Source organism: Ailuropoda melanoleuca, unplaced genomic scaffold (genome assembly GCF_002007445.2).
Source record: "Ailuropoda melanoleuca isolate Jingjing unplaced genomic scaffold, ASM200744v2 unplaced-scaffold11384, whole genome shotgun sequence".
Classification (NCBI taxonomy): Eukaryota; Metazoa; Chordata; class Mammalia; order Carnivora; family Ursidae; genus Ailuropoda; species Ailuropoda melanoleuca.
The window spans coordinates 1065000-1084379 of NW_023179820.1; the positions used below are offsets into that span (position 1 = coordinate 1065000).

Genomic DNA, 19380 nt, shown 5'->3' on the forward strand with positions numbered 1-19380 from the left:
GGGCGCACTCGCAGGGTCTGGCGGGTGCGGGTCCGATTGCTGAGCGGAGGACTGAGTGGGAGGGAGGAGAGGAGGCCCAAGGTGGGCGGTGTCAACCTTAGGCTCCGAAGGGTTTCGGGTTAAGGGGCGTCCCGGATAGAGTGGGGGTTGCGTTCCCTTGGGCTTGCCTTTATATGGGTGGAGGAAGAGCGGACTAAGAAAAGGACTGTTGCTGTTTGTAACGACGGAGAAATGATGACCATTCTTACCTGACTGAATACGTGTTGTCTTTTTTTCATTTGAATGCCAAACTGTAGTGCAGGTAAAATAAAAGCACAGAGCAAGGAAAAGCTAATTGAAGGAGTGGTTTCTTAGGCCGTTCAACTCTTCTGTCGTACTGAGTCAATGTTTGGTTTCCTGTGAGCACAGACTTTGAAATTAAATATTAAAACCGAGATTTTCGAAGCTTGACCATTTAAAAAATGTTAAAGTGAAAATGTTAAGTTTAACTGCTTAAACATACGTTTGATCTTTCATTTTTCCTAGTCATTATTGAAACCAGGTTATAGAACAGTGTGATTTAATATTTCATGCCATCATTGCATAATAAAACGAATTTTTAAACCTATATTGTGCTAAAAAAAAAAAGGAAGATTGCAGTGTATGTTATTGGACTTGTAATACCTCAGAATACATTCAACATACATTTTAATGAAAAATTGTGTCTTTTAAGTCTCATCTTTATTTACAGATGTCATAGTTGATGAGATCTTTAACAGCTTTAGCGCTGGGAAATATACTTGAGGCCAGAGAGAACTAGTAAAACAAGGATTACTTCAAAAATGAGATTTTACTGTTACAACTTGACTTGTTGAAATCCAGAGTGCTTGTGAATGGGCCATATCTTTTTAAGAATTGTGCTTAGTACCTATGGTTCTTGAAAATTAGTAATAAAGTGGTGCATTTTCATTTGGTAGTTTTCATTTGGTGGATTGCATTGTTTATTTAAACATGATTTTTTCCCCTAACGTTATACATATGAGAAAGTGTGGAAATATTTTGAAAAGACCAAATATTAGATGATATTAATGGCAGATACTTTTTGTTAACCACTTTTAGTCATTTTTAAGTAAGTTAAATTATGATGTTGCTGATTATTGGCATATTTTCTTATACATTGGATGGCTGTATTTTCTAGTTTATATTTCAGCATCACAATTGTTACATTTTCACTGTTTTTAGATATATGAAATTTGAAGCCTTAGCATAATTAATAAGGATTTAATTTAGGCATTTGAGCTTTCTTAAACCACTGAAATTCATTTTGAAACTGTTGCTAAAAACTTGCACTGGTAAATTTCAATATTATTCTATTCATTTTATGTGCCTTACATTATTGACAGTGGTGTTGAACTGAGAGGAATATGAGTGCAAAAGCAGCTTTGGACTTTTTAAATAATACTTTCTGTTAGCTATATTTTGGTATTCTTTGCTTCTTGGCATGGCAAGGGAAACAGTATATTTGTGAAGTAAATATGATGTAACTTGAAATTTAAAATGAGATGAGCTAAATGGATGTAAGAATGTGCATGTTTTGGGGTGCCTGGCTGGCTCAGTCTGAGGAGCATGGGAATCTTGATCTCAGTGTCATTGGTTAGAGCCCCAGTTTGGGTGTAGAGATTACTAGAAAGAAATAAATAAATATTAACTTTGAAAAAAAGAGAATCATTTAAAAATGTACATACACAAAATAATCTTGGATAAAAATAGTTATTTGATAGGCCAAAAAGAGACACCTGACAAATAGTTTTTTAATCTTTTCTAAGGCATTATATTTTAATGTGCATTATTTAAGTCATATACTTTTACCCTTCCTCTTACTGGAAGAAAAATTGGGGAGAAAAAATTCTAATTAGAATGGGAACTCTTGGTCCTTTTACTTTGCAGATGAGAAAACTGAGGCCTAAAGAAATACGAGATTGTACTTAGTGACGGATTCAAGATTAGAATGCGGGTTTTTTTGTCTTCAGTCTAATGTTCTGTCTGTTATGAGGAACTGTGAATTTTTAATATTCCTCAAATCGTGAATCTTACTCCCTTTGAAGCTTGAGAGTGACTTTCACACTTTTCGTTCTAGCAGAATCTTTGTTTCAGACTGTTTGATGCTTCTTATGAATGGAAATTGGGCTGTGGTGGAGACCCGCTTCCTAGGTTCCCCTTTTCCAAGAGGTAGAGTCACCTCTAGGGGTCAGGAGGATTTCACAGGACATAGCTTAAGAAACAAGGAATAGAAATTTATTAGTGCACTTAGTACCTTTGATTCAAAAATTTAATTAGATCCCAACACTAAGAAAAGACATACATAAAAAAGTATGTGCAATACTTTAAAAAAATTTTTTTGGGGGGGCACCTGGGTGGCTCAGTAGGTTAAGCAATTGCCTTTGGCTCAGGTCATGATCCTGGAGTCCCAGGATCGAGTCCTGAATCTGGCTCCCTGCAGGGAGTCTGCTTCTGCCTCTGACCTTCCCCCCTCATGCGCACGCGCGCTCTTTCATTCTCTCTCTCAAATAAAATCTTAAAAAAAAATTTTTTTTTTAAATTTTAAAACAGTTTTAATTTTACAAAGAAGTTGTGAAGATAGTATAGAGAAGATCGTACGTTAGAGTACCTAATGTACGTTTTCTGTCTCAGGATCCCATCTGGGGTACATTGTAGTATGAAATATTTTAAAATTTCTTATCGCTTAAGTTACAGTAGTGTTAGAGTGGCCTTCTAGTCTCTGAATGCAGAAGATTGTAAAATATCTTTAAGTAATGAGAGGCTCAGGAAAATATGGAGTATTTTTTCTTACAGTGGGCCTGTGTAAGCCATATGGTTGAAAAATGAAACCAAAATAAAACTTAACTAATAACCCTCTTCAGAAGTGGGCAGCATTGTATATACGGGAATAAGAACCAGATTAGTGTTTTAATTCCCCTGCTAGCCCCTGGTAGATTACTGAGGCATGATAGACATGTGACTGAACCTCTTGAGCCTTGCTTTCCCCATCCCTTCTATGAAAAGGTTGGACAACATGATTTTGTTTTCCGCATCTTCAAGATGAAGAGGAATGGGCGGAATTTGGGAGTACTAACAGAAGAGATCTGCACGTGTAAATCGTAACCTACAATCTGGGAACTAAACAACAGGAGAGCCGAATTGTAGTAGTCTAGTACATTTCCCTTTTGAGACTTTACTAACTGGTCTGATAGATTTTTCTGTGTCCGTTAGGAACCTGCATACTCTTGATACACGTTTGCTCTTGACAATACGATTAAATAATACAACCTTACTATACAGGCAGTCATTCCTTTGCACAGTACTACAGAGTGGTGAAAATGACCATTCAAACTGAAACTATTAAATGCATTTTTTTTAAAGATTTTATTCTTTTATTGAGAGAGAGAGCGTGAGTGGGTGGGGGGCGGGACAGGCAGGCTCCCTGCTGAGCACAGAACCCAATGGGGCTTGATCCCCAGACCCCGAGATCATGACCTGAGCCGAGTCAGATGCTTAACCGACTGAGCCACCCAGGTGCCCCCTAACCAGTTTCATTAAGTAAGAAAAATTATTACTCTGTGACCTTTGAAAATGTTTGCTCAGGCATTAAAAACTCTTCCTGTGGTTGCAAATGTATAGGAAAATGAAAAAAAATTGTAGAACTAGTATTTGTTTAGTACTCTAAACATGAGACATTAAGAATTGGAGTGTTTTATTTTTAAAAAAATCTTGTAAAAAGTAGTTTGAACGTTCCCGTTTTCTAATATAACTTAGGATGTGAAGTAAGCATCTTTTTTGTGCTTTGGTGAATTGTCATACTCCTAAGGTGGAATTATTTCCAATATTTTATCCTTTGTGCTTTCGAGTGTTAGGAAATAATCTGCAACTTTCTCTGTTGTGAAGTGTTTTACTTCCTCTGGAACACTGTTATCCTATTCTTAAATTACTTCCCTCACAAAGTTCACAAAGTCCATGAGGCTGCTCATCTAGAGTCTCCAACACTTTATGGTCAGGTATTTCTTCTTAACTATTTACATTTGATTCACATCTCACTTCAGCGTGACCAGTTTTTGTTTCTTGGCTGCACTTCCTTTCAGTTTTCATTTCTTTGCTGTACTTTGATCTTTGTTGGCTGATTTCCTTTTTTGGCTATTTTTACAGAATGTCACATGGGTTGGGGCGCCTGGGTGGCTCAGTCGGTTAAGTGTCTGCCTTCCGCTCAGGTCATGATCTCAGGGTCCTGGGAACTAGCCCTGCATCTGGCTCTCTGCTCCACGGGAAGCCTGCTTCTCCCTTTCCTGCTGCCCCCCACCTGGCTTGTGCTGTCTCTTCTCATGCTCTCTGTCTCTCTCTCTCTCTCTCTCTCAAATAAATAAAATATTAAAAAAAGGAATTAGAATGTCACCTGGGTTTACTACTGGCAGACAGGGAGGCAACACTACTATAAGCTTTGCTGTCTATATTTGACTTACAGATGTGCAATGACCCATCACCAACAGATTTTGAAAGATGCGAAGTGATTGGCCACTGGTTAGGATGCTCATCTATTATTTACATAGTGATTTGAGGACTGGGGAGCTAGCAGCAAAGTTTGTACTTAATGCAGTTACCCACAGTTGACAGACTGCTAACTGAACATCCGTGTTGTTGGGGGACTGGTGTTATTTAAACAGTGCTAACTGAAAGTCATGCAAATGGAAACTATGGAAAGCAAAGATTATCCTTAGTGGAAACATCCACTTGATAATTACTTGAGGAGCTGCTTGACACAAAATTTCGAAGTGGATACATGAGGCTTATAGACTGGAATAAATGGAATAAAATTCAGTGTTCAAAAGTTTGTTTCAACTATAGTTGACTTTTTTAAAGAGCTGATGCTTTTATAAGTAAATCTTTGTGGTAATAATAGGTTAGACTTCAGGACTGGTATTTGTGAGTAACTTATTTACAAAGTCTCCGCTGATTTGTATAAGAGCAGATGTTACATTCAGTTTAAGTTAGAACTCAGCAAAGTTTCAGACTGGAGAGAAATTCTTAAGGCCGGTGTAGGTCTTTACATATGTTGAAATAGTAGTTCTAATGGAAAGCACTTTATGGATTATCTAGGCTCTGGGCCAACCTCATTTTATAGATGAGCAGTGGAAATCTAGATATGAAATGACTTTCACAAAATTATCTAGCTAGATGTTGAGCTCAGACTTAGTTTCTTGATTTCAAGTTCTTTCATACTACTTCTGTATTACACTGTATTCCATAAACTTTTTGTTAACTTTTATTTTGTAGGAACCTAATAATGTGAGTTCATAAACAAATGCCATTAAGGATCAAGACAAGACACTTGAAAGAGTGTAATGGCATTATAAGGTATAAATGATTATGTTGAAAGAATAACAAAAAAATTAAGAGAGTTGATATTAATAGCTAAATCTTGTTACACATTTACTCTTTTTTTTTTATTTGTGAGCACAAATTTGGTATTGCAGGCAAATATACATAGTAATTGTTTCCCTTAGTGATTCTTACAATATCTGACATTTTTCCTTTGAGCTTTTTTTTGGAGGATGGGATGGGAAGGGAGGTTATTGGGAGTGCTATGAGGTTTATAGAAATTTATCTCTATTAGAAGTAAGGAAGCATAACCTGATGAGTTATTTTAAACATTACCATATTGCTCATAAAGTGGCTCTTTACGACATTTAATACTGACTCCCCCTCCTCCCATTCTTCCTCTTACCTACTTCTCTAAATAGGGTGCCTATGGACAGGACTTTGTGTGTTCACTGGATAGGAAGAACCTGGTTCCAAGCTTTGTGGGACTGGGAAGACTGGCAACGGCTATGTAACCTGGGCTGCTTATTCCCCCCTGCAGCTTTGAAATGGTTTCTAAAATCCAGGGTCCTCGGGTGCCTGGGTGGCTCAGTTGGTTAAGCATCTGCCTTCGGCTCAGGTCATGATCCCGGGGTCCTGGGATTGAGCCCTGAGTCGTGTTCCCTGCTCATTGGGGCATCTGGTTCTCCCTCTGCCCCTCCCCCCACTTGTGTTCGTCCTCTCTCTCTCTCTCACTCACATTCTCAGTTTCTCTGTCTCAAATAAGTAATCTTTAAAAAAATAAATAAAATCCAGGGTCCTTTGGAAAAAGGCCAGTTTTCTGCATGAAGTCCATGTAGTCCTTGACTACACCTTTGAGTGATGGGTCACTGAGAAAGCTGAAGCTTCTGGGAGATGGAACTGTAAATAAATACTAAGTTTAGTTTCAGGGAGTTCTTTACTACTTAATTTTTTTTTTTTAAACCTTTGTTGAGATAGAATTCACGCAACATACAGTTCACCTGTGTGTACAATTCATTATTTTCTGGTGGATTTGCAGATGTGTGCAACCATTAACTACAGTCACCTTAGAACATTTTTATTGCCTCAGAAACCCTGTATCCTTTAACTCTCACCATCCTATCCCTGCATCATCCCCTTCCAGCCCCTGCAACGAGTAATTTATGTTCTGCCTCTGTAGATTTGCCCATTCTGGACTTTCATATGAATAGAATCATAGAATATGTGGTCTTTTGTCTCTGACTTCTTTCAGTTAATATGTTTTCGAGGTTCATCGATGTTGTAGCATTTATCAGTTCTTATCATTCCTTTTAATGGCTGAATAATATTCTATTGTTCATATACCACATTTGATTTATCCATTCATTGTTGATTTGGATTGTTTCCACTTTTTGGCTGTTATGAATAATGCTGCTATAAACATTTGTGTGCCAGTTTCTGTATGGTTGTCTGTTTTCATTTCCTCTGGGTATATATCTAGGAGTACAATTGCTGGATCATATGGTAATTCTATTATTAATTGTTTGAGAAACTGTCAGATGTTTTCCTCACCAGCAGTTTGTAAGAATCCTGATTTCTCCACATGTCACAAACTGCCTGGCTTTTTGATTCTGGCCATTCTGGTGGATGTAACATGATACTTCATTGTGGTTTTGATTTGCATTTCCCTGATGACTAATGATGTCGAGCATCTTTTTATGTGCTTATTGGTCATTGGTATATTGTCTTTGGAGAAATGTCTATTCAGATTCTTTGCTTATTTTTAAATTAGGCTGTCTTATTGTTGAATTGTAAGAGTTCTTTATGTAGTCTAGATACAAGTTCCTTATATATATAGTTTGTAAGTATTTTCTCCCATTTTGTAGGTTATCGTGTCACTTTTTTGATGTTATCCTTTGAAACCCAAAAGTTTTAAATTTTGATTAAGTCCAATTATCTATTCTTTCCACTTTATTAAGATGCAAAGTATGGCTTTTGGTGTGTATTTTATTGTCTAGCTGGTTCTTTCTTTTAAAAATGTCATGTTGATATATGTAAAATCTACACTTGATTTTAGCCAAAAGGGGGAGAAGTGATGACATAATGTAACTTCTGATTGATGATCTGGTTATGATTATTTTACATAATTATGGTATGACAGAGGGCTGTAGGAGTCCATGCTCCCCCTTGCCAGGTATGAGGTTTAACCTTACAGTTAAAAAGGTTAAATAGCCAGATACAAGGCATACCCTAAGCAGTTTATGATTTTGTAAGTACTGTAATTATGGTGTGGGTTTTTCAGTTTAGTGCCTGGAATGTTATTGAAAAATATAAACAATGAATAGGTTGGCTTACTATTTGTTATCTATGCTAGTATCACCTGTTACCTAATTTATCAGTTGTGGCTTACTAAATTATATTGATGTAAGTGGTTATTTCCTGAGAGGAAACACTTATGTTTGTAAAGTTTTTAATTTTCTTGTGTTTACCTTACAACTGGTGATTTGGACGGATATTTACTTATTTTGTTTAATATGGTTTTCTGACTGCAAGCTAATTGGACTCACAGGAGAGCAGTTATACTCATTTAAATGGTCTCTGTCAGAAGACTTCCTATCTTCTAGAGTGTATGACATTCTTAATTTTACTTAGAAATTCATACGAGAGAGGAACCGTGGTATATTGCAGCTTACCTAACTTTCCTCCACTTCCTAGTTTATTTATTTTAAGGGAAATGTCCTTTCCTGGTTCTAGAATAAACATTGTTAGCTGCTTTCCTGGAGAATAGTAACTTCTGTACTCCCCTTCATTTGCCTATCTCACTGAGATATCTATAGTGTATCTGAGCAAAGTCTTCAGCAACTTACTGCATTGTATGTGGTGTTGAATGTATCTGCTTGTATGGTTGTCTTCCCTGACACCTGAGTGTAAGACCTTGGGGAAAAGATTCTGTGTTCGTGTTCATAATTAGCAGCACCTGCTACAGGACTGGTCAATAAGTGTTGAGAGCAAGATTGAAAGTAAGCACCTGCCATAAATTCACCAAGTGTTTTTTGAGTGCCTTTTGTGTTGCCATCATTTTTATGGTACTTTCTATTTAAGTGATTTAATAATGAGAAAATAAATGGTTCAAGTAAACTCTGGCTTTCCCTTTTTATAAATATGTTTTACATGTAAATTGTTTTCAGTTTACTTTTCTTTCTTTTTTTTTTTTTAAGATTTTATTTATTTGATAGAGACAGCCAGCGAGAGAGGGAACACAGGCAGGGGGAGTGGGAGAGGAAGAAGCAGGCTCCCAGCAGAGGAGCCTGATGTGGGGCTCCATCCTAGGACCCTGGGATCATGCCCTGAGGCAAAGGCAGACGCTTAACGACCGAGCCACCCAGGCGCCCCTCAGTTTACTTTTTTGAAGTAAAACAGTACTAAAAGATTTTATGTTCAAGTGCATGCATTAAATAAACACAGTGATTATTTTCTCCTTATCTAGCTGAGTTAGTATACAGTACATAACTATATGAATAATTCATTCATATAGTTGCAGAATTTTTTGGGAGTGTCTAGGGGCAGAGTGGTTTTGGTTGTAACCTAGAATACTAGTAGCGTAATTCATATTCTGTGCATAATGCATCTCCCAAACCACAGAATTGAGATACTTTACAAATCCTGTATTCCAGAGGTTTTTCCATGTATATTTAAAGGTACAGTACAGAGGCTTCAGATGTACAATATTTGATTTGAATTTTTTCCAGATGCTTTTATTTACCATGTTTCATCAGTTCTTTTTTTTTTTTTTAACGATTTTATTTATTGGAGAGAGAGCACGTGTGCATGTGGCAGAGCACCAGCAGGGTGGAGGGGCAGAGGGAGAGGGAAAAGCCCACTCCCAGCTGAGCAGGGACCCCGACATGGGGCTTGATCCCAGGACCCTGAGATCATGACCTGAGCTGAAGGCAGACACCCAGCTGACTGAGCCACCCAGGCACCTCATGTTTCATCAGTTCTAAGACACATTTTAATGTCTGAAATACATGTATGTTGTGTAGTTTAATTGGTAGTGTTTAATTCCTTCCTTCCTCCCTTCCTTCCTTCCTCCCTTCCTTCCTTCCTTTCCTTCCTTTTGTTAATTTCTTAAAATAGTCCATCATAAGGACGCCTGGGTGGCTCAGTTGGTTAAGTGTCTGCCTTCAGCTCAGGTCATGATCCCAGGGTCCTGGGATCAAGTCACACATCGGGCTTCTTGCTTGGCATCGAATCTGCTTCTCCCTCTGCCCGCTGCTCCCCCTGCTTGTGTGCTTGTGTGTGCGCATGTGCTCTGTCTCTCTGACAAAGAAAATCTTAAAAAAAAAATAGCCCATCATAGTTTATGCTATCTTAGATATAGATGAAAGAAAATATTTAAAATCTTGATTACAAAGCATTCAGTGAGGTGAATATATACCAGATTTTATTTATTTATAAATTTTATTTATTTATTCGACAGAGCATAAGCAGGGGGAGCAGCAGAGGGAGAGAGAGAAGCAGGCTCTCCACTGAGCAGGGAGCCTGATATGTGACTTGACCCCAGGACTCTGGGATCATGACCTGAGCCAAAGGCAGACGCTTAACCCACTGAGCCACTCAGGCACCCCATGTACCAGATTTTATTTTATTTTATTTTATTTATTTTTTTTAAAGATTTTATTTATTTATTCGACAGAGATAGAGACAGCCAGCGAGAGAGGGAACACAAGCATGGGGAGTGGGAGAGGAAGAAGCAGGCTCATAGCGGAGGAGCCTGATGTGGGGCTCAATCCCATAATGCCGGGATCACGCCCTGAGTCGAAGGCAGACGCTTAACCGCTGTGCCACCCAGGTGCCCCCATGTACCAGATTTTAAAGTACAGGGTTCTACAAGTGTGTTAACATGTATTGTCATTTCTTAATTGAATATTAAGCAGTTATTATAAACTTAAAAAACCTGTAGGGCACCTGGGTGGCTCAGTGGGTTAAGTGTCTGCCTTTTCCTTCAGCTCGGGTCATGATCCCCAGGGTCCTGGGGTTGAGCCCCGCATTGGGCTCCTTATTCAGCAGAGAACCTGCTTCTCCCTCTCCCTCTGCTGCTCCCCCTGCTTGTGCGTGCGTTCTCTGTCTCTCTCTCTCAAATAAATAAATAAAAAATAAAATAAAAAAATATAATGAAATTTTAATCTCATGCAATTTCTTGAAAGACTTATTTGAGAGACAAAAGTTAAAATTGCTGTGTATGATAAACCTTCATTTCAGCAGAAGGATATTCTGATATTTTTCTGTGATTTATATAAATATAATTTTTAATATTAAATCAATGTATTACCAGTTCATACCAACTGATGGACATAATTCCATTCTAAAGTTTTTTGTAATGTAAATCTTATGCCTTGATGTCAGTATTTCTGTATTCTTAACATTTTTGACATTCTTGATGATAGTATTTATAGTGGGATTGTAATTGCTGTTTTGAAAAAGCTAGCGGGGTTATAGGCCGAGTTAGAATTGTGGAATGGGTTTTTTCTGAGTGAAGAACTTGGAATAAGGATTAATGATTCAGTTAGATTTGTTCTCTTGATCAATGAGTGGTCAGAGCTAATAGGATGATAGGCCTCCTCAGCTAGGAATTCCACTGACAGTGTGTGGAAGAGAGAGTAAGTGCATATAGTCCAAAATAGAGGGCAGTAAAGTGGTGACGCAGAATGACCTCGTTTACTTTTCTAAAATATTCTGTTATTAACATTGTAAAAGCCCTAGTGAATTTAAAGCATCACTTGTGGGTTATCTTTAGGTCCATATTAACGAACATTTGAAAGCTTCTGATAAATATGACCAATGTGTATGTGTTGTTAATTAGGCCTGTTTTTTCATTTATACACAGTTAATGTAATGCATGTATTTTATTTTTTAAGTTTTCATTTTAATTCTGGTTAGTAAACAGTGTTGTATTAGTTTCAGGTGTACAGTATAGTGATTCAACACTTCACACATCACCTGGTGCTGATCACAAGTGCACTTCCGAATCTTCATTACCTATTTAACCCATCCTCCCACCCACTTCCCTTTGGGAACCATCAGTTCTCTATAAGACATTCTATAAGTTCTTGATTTTTGTCTTTTTATTTCCCTTTTGCTCTTTTGTTTCTTAAGTGCCATATAGGAGTGAAATCATGGTATTTGTCTTTCTCTGATTAACTTATTTTGCTTATCATTATCCTCTCTGGCTCCATCCATGTTGTTGCAGATGGAAAGATTTCCTTCCTTTTTTATGGCTAAATAATACTCATTATATGCAACACACCCCATCCTTATCCATTCATCAATCATTGGACACTTGAGATGCTTCCATATTGTAGCCATTATAAATAATGATGCTATAAATACAGCATGTATCTCTTTGAATTAGCGTTTTTGTATTCTTTGGGTAAATAACCAATAATGCGATTGCTGGATCATAGGGGAGTTTTATTATCAGTTTTTGAGGAACCTTCATATTGTTTTCCACAGTGGCTACACCAGTTTTCATTCTCACAAGCAGTGTGAGAGGGTTTTTTTTCCCTCCACGTGCTCATCAACACCTGTTGTTTCTTTAGCTGATTTTAGCCGTTTTTGACAGGTGTGAGGTGATATCTCATTGTACTTCTGATTTGCATTTCCCTGATGGTAAGTAATGTTGAGCATCTTTGTTGGCCATCTATGTGTCTTTGGAGAAAGGTCTCTTCATGTCTTCTGCCCATTTTTTAATTGGATTATTTGTTTTTTGGGTGTTAAGTTCTTTATGTATTTTGAATGCTAACCTTTTATCAAGTATGTCATTTGGATATATCTTCACCCATTCCATAGGTTACCTTTTAGTTTTGTTGATTGATTCCTTCATATGCAGAAACTTTTTATTTTGATGTAGTCTCAGTAGTTTGCTTTGATTTCCTTTGCCTCAGGAGACATTTAGAAAAAAGTTGCTGTGGCCAATGTGAAAGAAGTTACTGCCTGTTGTTCTCTTTTAGGATTTTTATGGTTGCAGGTTACACGACCTTAGGTATTTAATCCCTTTTGAATTTATTTTTGTGTGGGATATGAGAAAGTGGTCCAGTTTGTTTCTTTTGCCTGTTGTTGTCCAGTTTTCCCAATACCGTTTGTTGAAGAGACTGTTTCTCATTGGATACTTTTTCCCACTTTGTCAAAGATGAATTGACCATTTGGTTGTAGGTTTATTTCTGGGTTTTTCATTCTGTTCCATTGATCTGTGTGTCTCTTTTTGTCAGTACCATACTGTTTTGATCACTACAGCTTTGTAATACAACTTGAAGCCTGGAATTGTGATACCTCCAGTTTTGTTTTCTCTTTCAGGATTGCTCTGGTTATTTGGGATCTTTTATTCCATACAATTTAGAATTGTTTTTTCTAATTCTGTGGAAATTGCTGTTGGTATTTCGATAGGGAGTGCATTAAGTGTGTAGATTGCTTTGGGTATTGTAGACATTTTAACAATATTTGTTCTTCCAGTCTATTAACATGGAATGTTTTTCCACTTCTTTGTGTCATCTTGAATTTCTTTCATCAGTATTTTACAGTTTTCAGAGTATGGGTCTTTCACCTCTTTGGTTAGGTTTATTCCTAGGTATCTTACTGTTTTGGTGCAATTGGAAATGAGATTGTTTTCTTAATTTCTCTTTCTTCTTCATTATTGGTGTAAGGAGATGCAACAGATTTCTATACATTGATTTTGTATCCTGCGACTTTACCAAATTCATTTATCAGTTCTAGCAGTGTTTTGGTGGACTTACTTTAGGTTTTCTATATAGAGTATCATGTCATCCACAAATAGTGAAAGTTTTACTTCTTACTTCCAATTTGATTGCCTTTTATTTCTTTTTGTAGTCTGATTGCTTTAGCTAGAACTTCCAGTACTATGTTAAATAACAGTTGTGAGAGTGGACATCCTTGTCTTGCTCCTGACCTTAGGAGAAAAGCTCTCAGTTTTTCCCCATTAAGAATGATAGCTGTGGGATACAATTCATGTATTTAATTTTCTTTTTTTGGGGGGGGAGGGGGAGAGGGAGAATTTGATGTGGGGCTGGATCTTATGACCCTGAGATCATGACCTCAGCCAAAATCAAGAGTCAGATGCTTAACAGACTGAGCCACCCAAGTGCCCCTAATTCATGTATTTTAAAGTGATTTTATATAATTAAAAAAATTTTTTTTGAAGATTTAATTAATTTATTTTAGAGAGAGAGAGAAAACAAGCAGGGAGGAGGGGCAGAAGCAGACTCCCTGCCAAGCAGGGAGCCCAATATGGGGCCCCATCCCAGGACTCTGGGATCATGACCTGAGCTGAAGGAGACACGCCTTAACTGACTGAGCCACCCAGGTGCCCCTAATCACTGCAAAACTTAGGGGCTTCAACCTGATTCATTCTTTCTCATGATTTCTCATTAACTTGGTGGTTCTGCTGGTCTCACGTGATGATGGGCTGGGTCTGTTGCCCACGTGCCTTGATTCAACTGGGATTGCCCATTCTCTGGCCTGTTTGACTTCTTCACTTCCTGGTAGTGCCTTAATTGGTGGTTGGCTTCTAAAGAGCTAAAAAGAAGAGAAGCCACCAGGCCTATGAGAATGCTATTCCCACAACTGCACCAGCATTACTATACCATATTCTATCAGAATAAGTGATAAGGTCATCCCGGAATCAAGCAGAGAGGAAATAGCCTCCATCCCTTGATGGGGGGGGAGGGGACTGTGTCCCCGAGGGAGAAGAATTGTTCATAGCTGGCTTTGGAGGCAGTCTACGGACTACTCCTTGTGTTTTGTTCTTGAGGGTGAATTTCATAAAGCGGAATTTTAAGTCAAAGCATATGAATAAAAATTGTTATATTTTGTCAAATTACCTCTTAAGCAAGGTGGAATTGATTTCCACTGGTGTGTAATTATGTATAAATATACTTTTCTCACAGTTCTACCAGCATTGTGTTTATATGTTTTAAAATTTTATTTTTTATTGGATGTATAATTTCATCCTTTAGTTTGCCTGTTTTTTAAAAATTTTCTTGTTTGGTTTTTTTCTTGTTTATCATTTGTATTTCATGTTTGTGAAATATATATTACCCATTTATTAAAAACGTGTGTGGCCATTTACTTCTTGTTCAAGGAACTGGTTATTGATATTAGCAAGTTTTAATAATTTAGAAAGTATTAAAATCAACTTGAAAATTTTATACCTTATATTTAGTACTTCTTCATTTTTGCTTTTTTTTTTTTTTTTTAACTTCTTAGGATAGGGTCATGTCCGGTATTCTGAAACAGTCCTCTAGATGAAGTGAAGGAAGGTTAAATGGGGAGGAAAGTTAGACTACACCTCTCAGTGGGGGGAATAGCAAAGAATTTCTCGCCACCTTTAATGTGCTACAAAGTACAATGATTCTCGACTATTTTGATTGCAAGTTAATAGATAAAAGAATCATGAATTTTTAGAAAGTAAAACAGTATAAATTGCGTAACACTAAAACTGCATTTGATCTTTGATTTAAAGGTATTTCAGGATCATATAGGTAGGTTGTTTTGTTTTAAAATTGGTCTCTGATAGCTTGCTTTCATGGAGTTCAAGAATCCTAAATTTGGAAATAATGTGGTTCAGCAAGAATTCTGAACCAGGGAATGGAGATTAGGGCAGAGAAAAGGCGAGAGGATTTCTTCTTCCTGTTGCCTCTTCTTTCTCCCCAGTCTGGTGGATTCCCTCCTGTAGTAAGCTTTTATTGTTGGTCACTGAGATTTGTTGGGATGGACAAAAAGTTGTACACCACTGATGTAGTTTACTTCCACATTTCACACTGAAATAAGCAAAGTTTAAAAGGAAACACTATTTGCTCAGTGTCATCTGGCTAGTTTCCTGGTAGGGCAAAATATTAATGAAAATTTTGTGTTGCTCCTTCTTGTCTTTAGCACTTGTACTGTGATTTCTGTGTCTTGCTCCCCTGTTAAACTGTAAGCTGCAAGAGGTCTGGGACTGTGACTGTCAGTGCTAGATCCCAATGGCCTTGTATAGTTCTTCGCTTGTAGTTGATTTTTGATTTTGGTTAATTGGAAGTAAATAAAATTACAGAATTACAATAAAATGAACCACAGTTTTCTTAGTTGAGGCACTTAATATTTCTTGGTCCTTCATCACAATTGATGCTATTTTCCTCTTCTTCCTTCCTTATCTATGGAGTTCATGCTTATTGCCCGTCCCCGCCCTTGCCCCCACTGCTTGCTGCAGGTAAAGTCTGAGTTTGCAAGTGCACCTGTCCTTTCTGTGTTGAGCCCTACTTTCCAGTCCATATCTGGCTCTTTGCTCATTCATTCTCAGCTACTATCCCCAAATGCTGCCTACCATTCTCTCTCCTTTTTTTTTTTTTTTGGTAATGCTCTCCTTTTAAAAAGAAAGACTTCATACAGCAGAAAAATGTGTGAATACACATATATCGACTCCCAGCTCTCTCACATTCTAGTGAATTCTTCTTGCTTCAGGTTGTTTTTGAAGAAATAAAGTGTCAGTACCCTTCCAAGTACTAGGCCTCTTCCTCTTTCCCCAGAGATTACTGCTATCCTGATTTTGGAGTGTTATTGCACAAATGGCTTTATACTTTTGCTACCATATGTATGTACTCAGGAACAGTATAAAGATCTATTTATATATGGCTTTTGAGGGGTTTATTTTTTCTTTTTAATTGTGGTAAAATACATGTAATATAACATTTACCATCTTAACTGTACAGTTCAGTAAGGTTAAGTATATTCATGTTGTTTGTAATAATCTCCAGAACTTTTTCAACTTGCAAAACTCAAACTACTCATTAAATAGTGTGCTTTAAAAATTTTAGCATTGATTGATACTTGTAGCTCTAATTCTTTTATTGTAATTGCAGCAGTTTTCTGTCATTGATTATACCATGTTACTTTTAGTTTGTTTCTGAGTTTTCACTATTAGAGATAATGCTTAGTGAGCATTCTTATTCCTGTCTTCCTCTTAGCATTCACATGAGTTTCTTCAGCCCTATGCTTGGATCTTTCTAAATATTACCAGTTTGCTCACCGAAGTAGTTGTACTAGTTTATTCTCACGTCAGCAGTGAATGAGCTTCTCTTCTCTACATCTTCATCAAATCAAGTGTTGTGAGACAATGTCAATCTGGGGGATAGTTACTGTTACTGTTTTAATTTATGTTTCTCTGATTACTGTTGAGGTTAAGCATCCTTTTATATGTTTATTGTTCAGTCCTATTTCCTGTTCCGTCTTTTCCTTGTCTCTTTATATTAGATGTTAACATTTTACCAGTTATGTTACTCGAATCTTCTTTCAGTCTGTGCCTCATCTTTTATCTTTCAGTGAACTTATTTTTTATTTCGTCAAGTTTATCAGTCCTTCGGTTTTGCTTTTTTGTTTTAAGAAATCCTTTCTTATATGTCAAGGTCATAAGGATATCTTAAAGTTAATCTTTTGCTCTTCTTTTAGATTTAATTTGGCTTGAATTGATTTTTATGTATGCTGTGAGATAGGGATCTAATTTTTCCATATAGATGAAATGTCCTAACACCATTAACTGAGAAGTACATTCTTTTCCTAGTTTTTTTCTTTTGGATTAATTTCAAATTTACAGATACATTACATAAACAGTACAAACAATTCCTTTATACTTTCTCCCAGATTCATCAGATGTTAATATTTTAATGTTTTTATGTGCACTTGCGTATGTGCTCTCTTCCCCCGTCTCTTCCCACACAGACACAATTTTTTTCTGAACCATTTGAAAATAAGTGACAGACATAGGCCTCTTCACTCCTAAATATGTTGTTACGTGTTTACTGAAAACCAGGCATTCTCTTAAATTACAACAACGTAATTTTCAAGATCAGGAAATGAACACTGATTGATATAGAACTTCTAACATAGAGGCCTATTCAAATTCTGCCAAATTTCCCACTAATGTGCTTTTTTTTTTTTTTTTTTTTTTACATTTTTTATTTAAATGTTAAACTCAACTTAGTTAACATATACTGTATTATTAGTTTTAGGAGTAGAATTTAGTGATTCATCAGTTGCACATAACACCCAGTCTCATTACTTCAGGTTACTAGGTAACCCCATCCCCCCACTCCTTCCCCTCCAGCAACCCTGTTTGTTCCCTATAGTTAAGAGTCTCTTATGGTTTGCCTCTCTGTTTTTTTTTTTTAAGATTTTATTTATTTATTTGACAGAGATAGAGACAGCCAGCGAGAGAGGGAACACAAGCAGGGGGAGTGGGAGAAGAAGAAACAGGCTCATAGCAGAGGAGCCTGATGTGGGGCTCTATCCCATAACGCCGGGATCACGCCCTGAGCCGAAGGCAGACGCTTAACCGCTGTGCCACCCAGGCGCCCCCTGCCTCTCTGTTTTTATTTTATTTTATTTTTCCTTCTCTTCCCCCATATTCCTCTGTTTTGTTTCTTAAATTCCACATATGAGTGAAATCATAGGATAATTGCCTTTCTCTGACTGACTTATTTTGCTTAGCATAATATCCTTTAGTTCCTTCCAGGTCATTAAAAATGGCAAGATTCCATTGAGTACTATTCCATTGTGTGTGTGTGTGTGTGTATATATACATACCACATTTTCTTTATCCATTCATCTGTTGATGAATATCTGGGCCCTTTCCATTTGGCCGTTGCGGACATTGCTGCTGTACACAGTAGGGTGCGTATACCCCTTCGAATCACTATGTTTGTATCCTTTGGATAAATACCTAGTAGTGAAATTGCTGGGTCTTATGGTAGCTCCATTTTTAACTTTTTGAGGAACCTCCATACTGTTTGCCAGTGGCTATACCAGCTTGCATTCCCACCAACAGTGTAAAGAGGGTTCCCCTTTCTCCACATCCTTGCCAACATTTATTGTTTTGTGGCTTGTTCCTTTTAGCCATTCCGACAAGTGTGAGGTGATTATATCTCATTGTGGTTTTGATTTGTATTTCCCTGATGATGAGTGATGTTGAGCATCTTTTCATGTATCTGTTGGCCATTTGTATGTCTTCTTTGGAGAAATGTCTGTTTATTTCTTCTGCCCATTTCTTAACTGGATTATTTGTTCTTTGGGTGCTGAGTTTGATAATTTCTTTATAGATTTTGGATACTAGCCCTTTATCTGATAAGACATTCGCAGATATCTTCTCCCATTCTGTAGGTTGCCTTTTAGTTTTGTCTGTTGTTTCCTTTGCTGTGCAAAACCTTTTTATCTTGAAGTCCTGATGTTCATTTTTGTTTTGTTTTCTTGCCTTTGGAGACGTGTCTCGCAAGAAGCTGCTGTGACCAAGGTCAGAGAGATTTCTGTTTCTGCCTGTGTTCTCTCTTTTTTTAAAAAATATTTTTTTATTATATTATGTTAGTCACCATATAGTACGTTCCTGGCTTTTGATGTAAAGTTCGATGATTCATTAGTTGCGTATAACACACAGTGCACCATGCAATATGTGCCCTCCTTACTACCCATCACCATCCTATCCCATTTCCCCACCCCGCCTCCCCTCGGAAGCCCTCAGTTTGTTTCTCAGAGTCCATAGTCTCTCATGCTTCATTCCCCCTTCTGATTACCCCCCTTTCTTTATCCCTTTCTTCTTCTACCGATCTTCCTAGTTCTTATGTTCCATAGATGAGAGAAACCATATGAAAATTGTCTTTCTCTGCTTGACTTATTTCACTAAGCATTATCTCCTCCAGTGCCATCCACGTTACAGCAAATGTTGAGAAATCGTCCTTTTTGATAGCTGAATAATATTCCATTGTATATATGGGCCACAACTTCTTAATCCAGTCATCTGTTGAAGGGCATCTTGGCTCCTTCCACGATTTAGCTATTGTGAACAGAGCTGCTATGAACACTGGGGTGCATATGGCCCTTCTCTTCACTACGTCTGTATCTTTGGGGTAACTACCCAGTAGTGCAATGGCTGGGTCATAGGGTAGCTCTGTTTTCCAGAGTGGCTGTACCAACTTGCATTCCCACCAACAATGTAGGAGGGACCCCCTTTCTCCACAT

General features: G+C 37.4%; 1 protein-coding gene across 1 annotated transcript in view; it reads left to right on the forward strand.

The window, feature by feature from the left end:
- UBE2V2 (ubiquitin conjugating enzyme E2 V2) overlaps positions 1-19380 on the forward strand; it is a 48453-nt gene that overhangs the window by 399 nt on the left and 28674 nt on the right. The window lies entirely within an intron of this gene.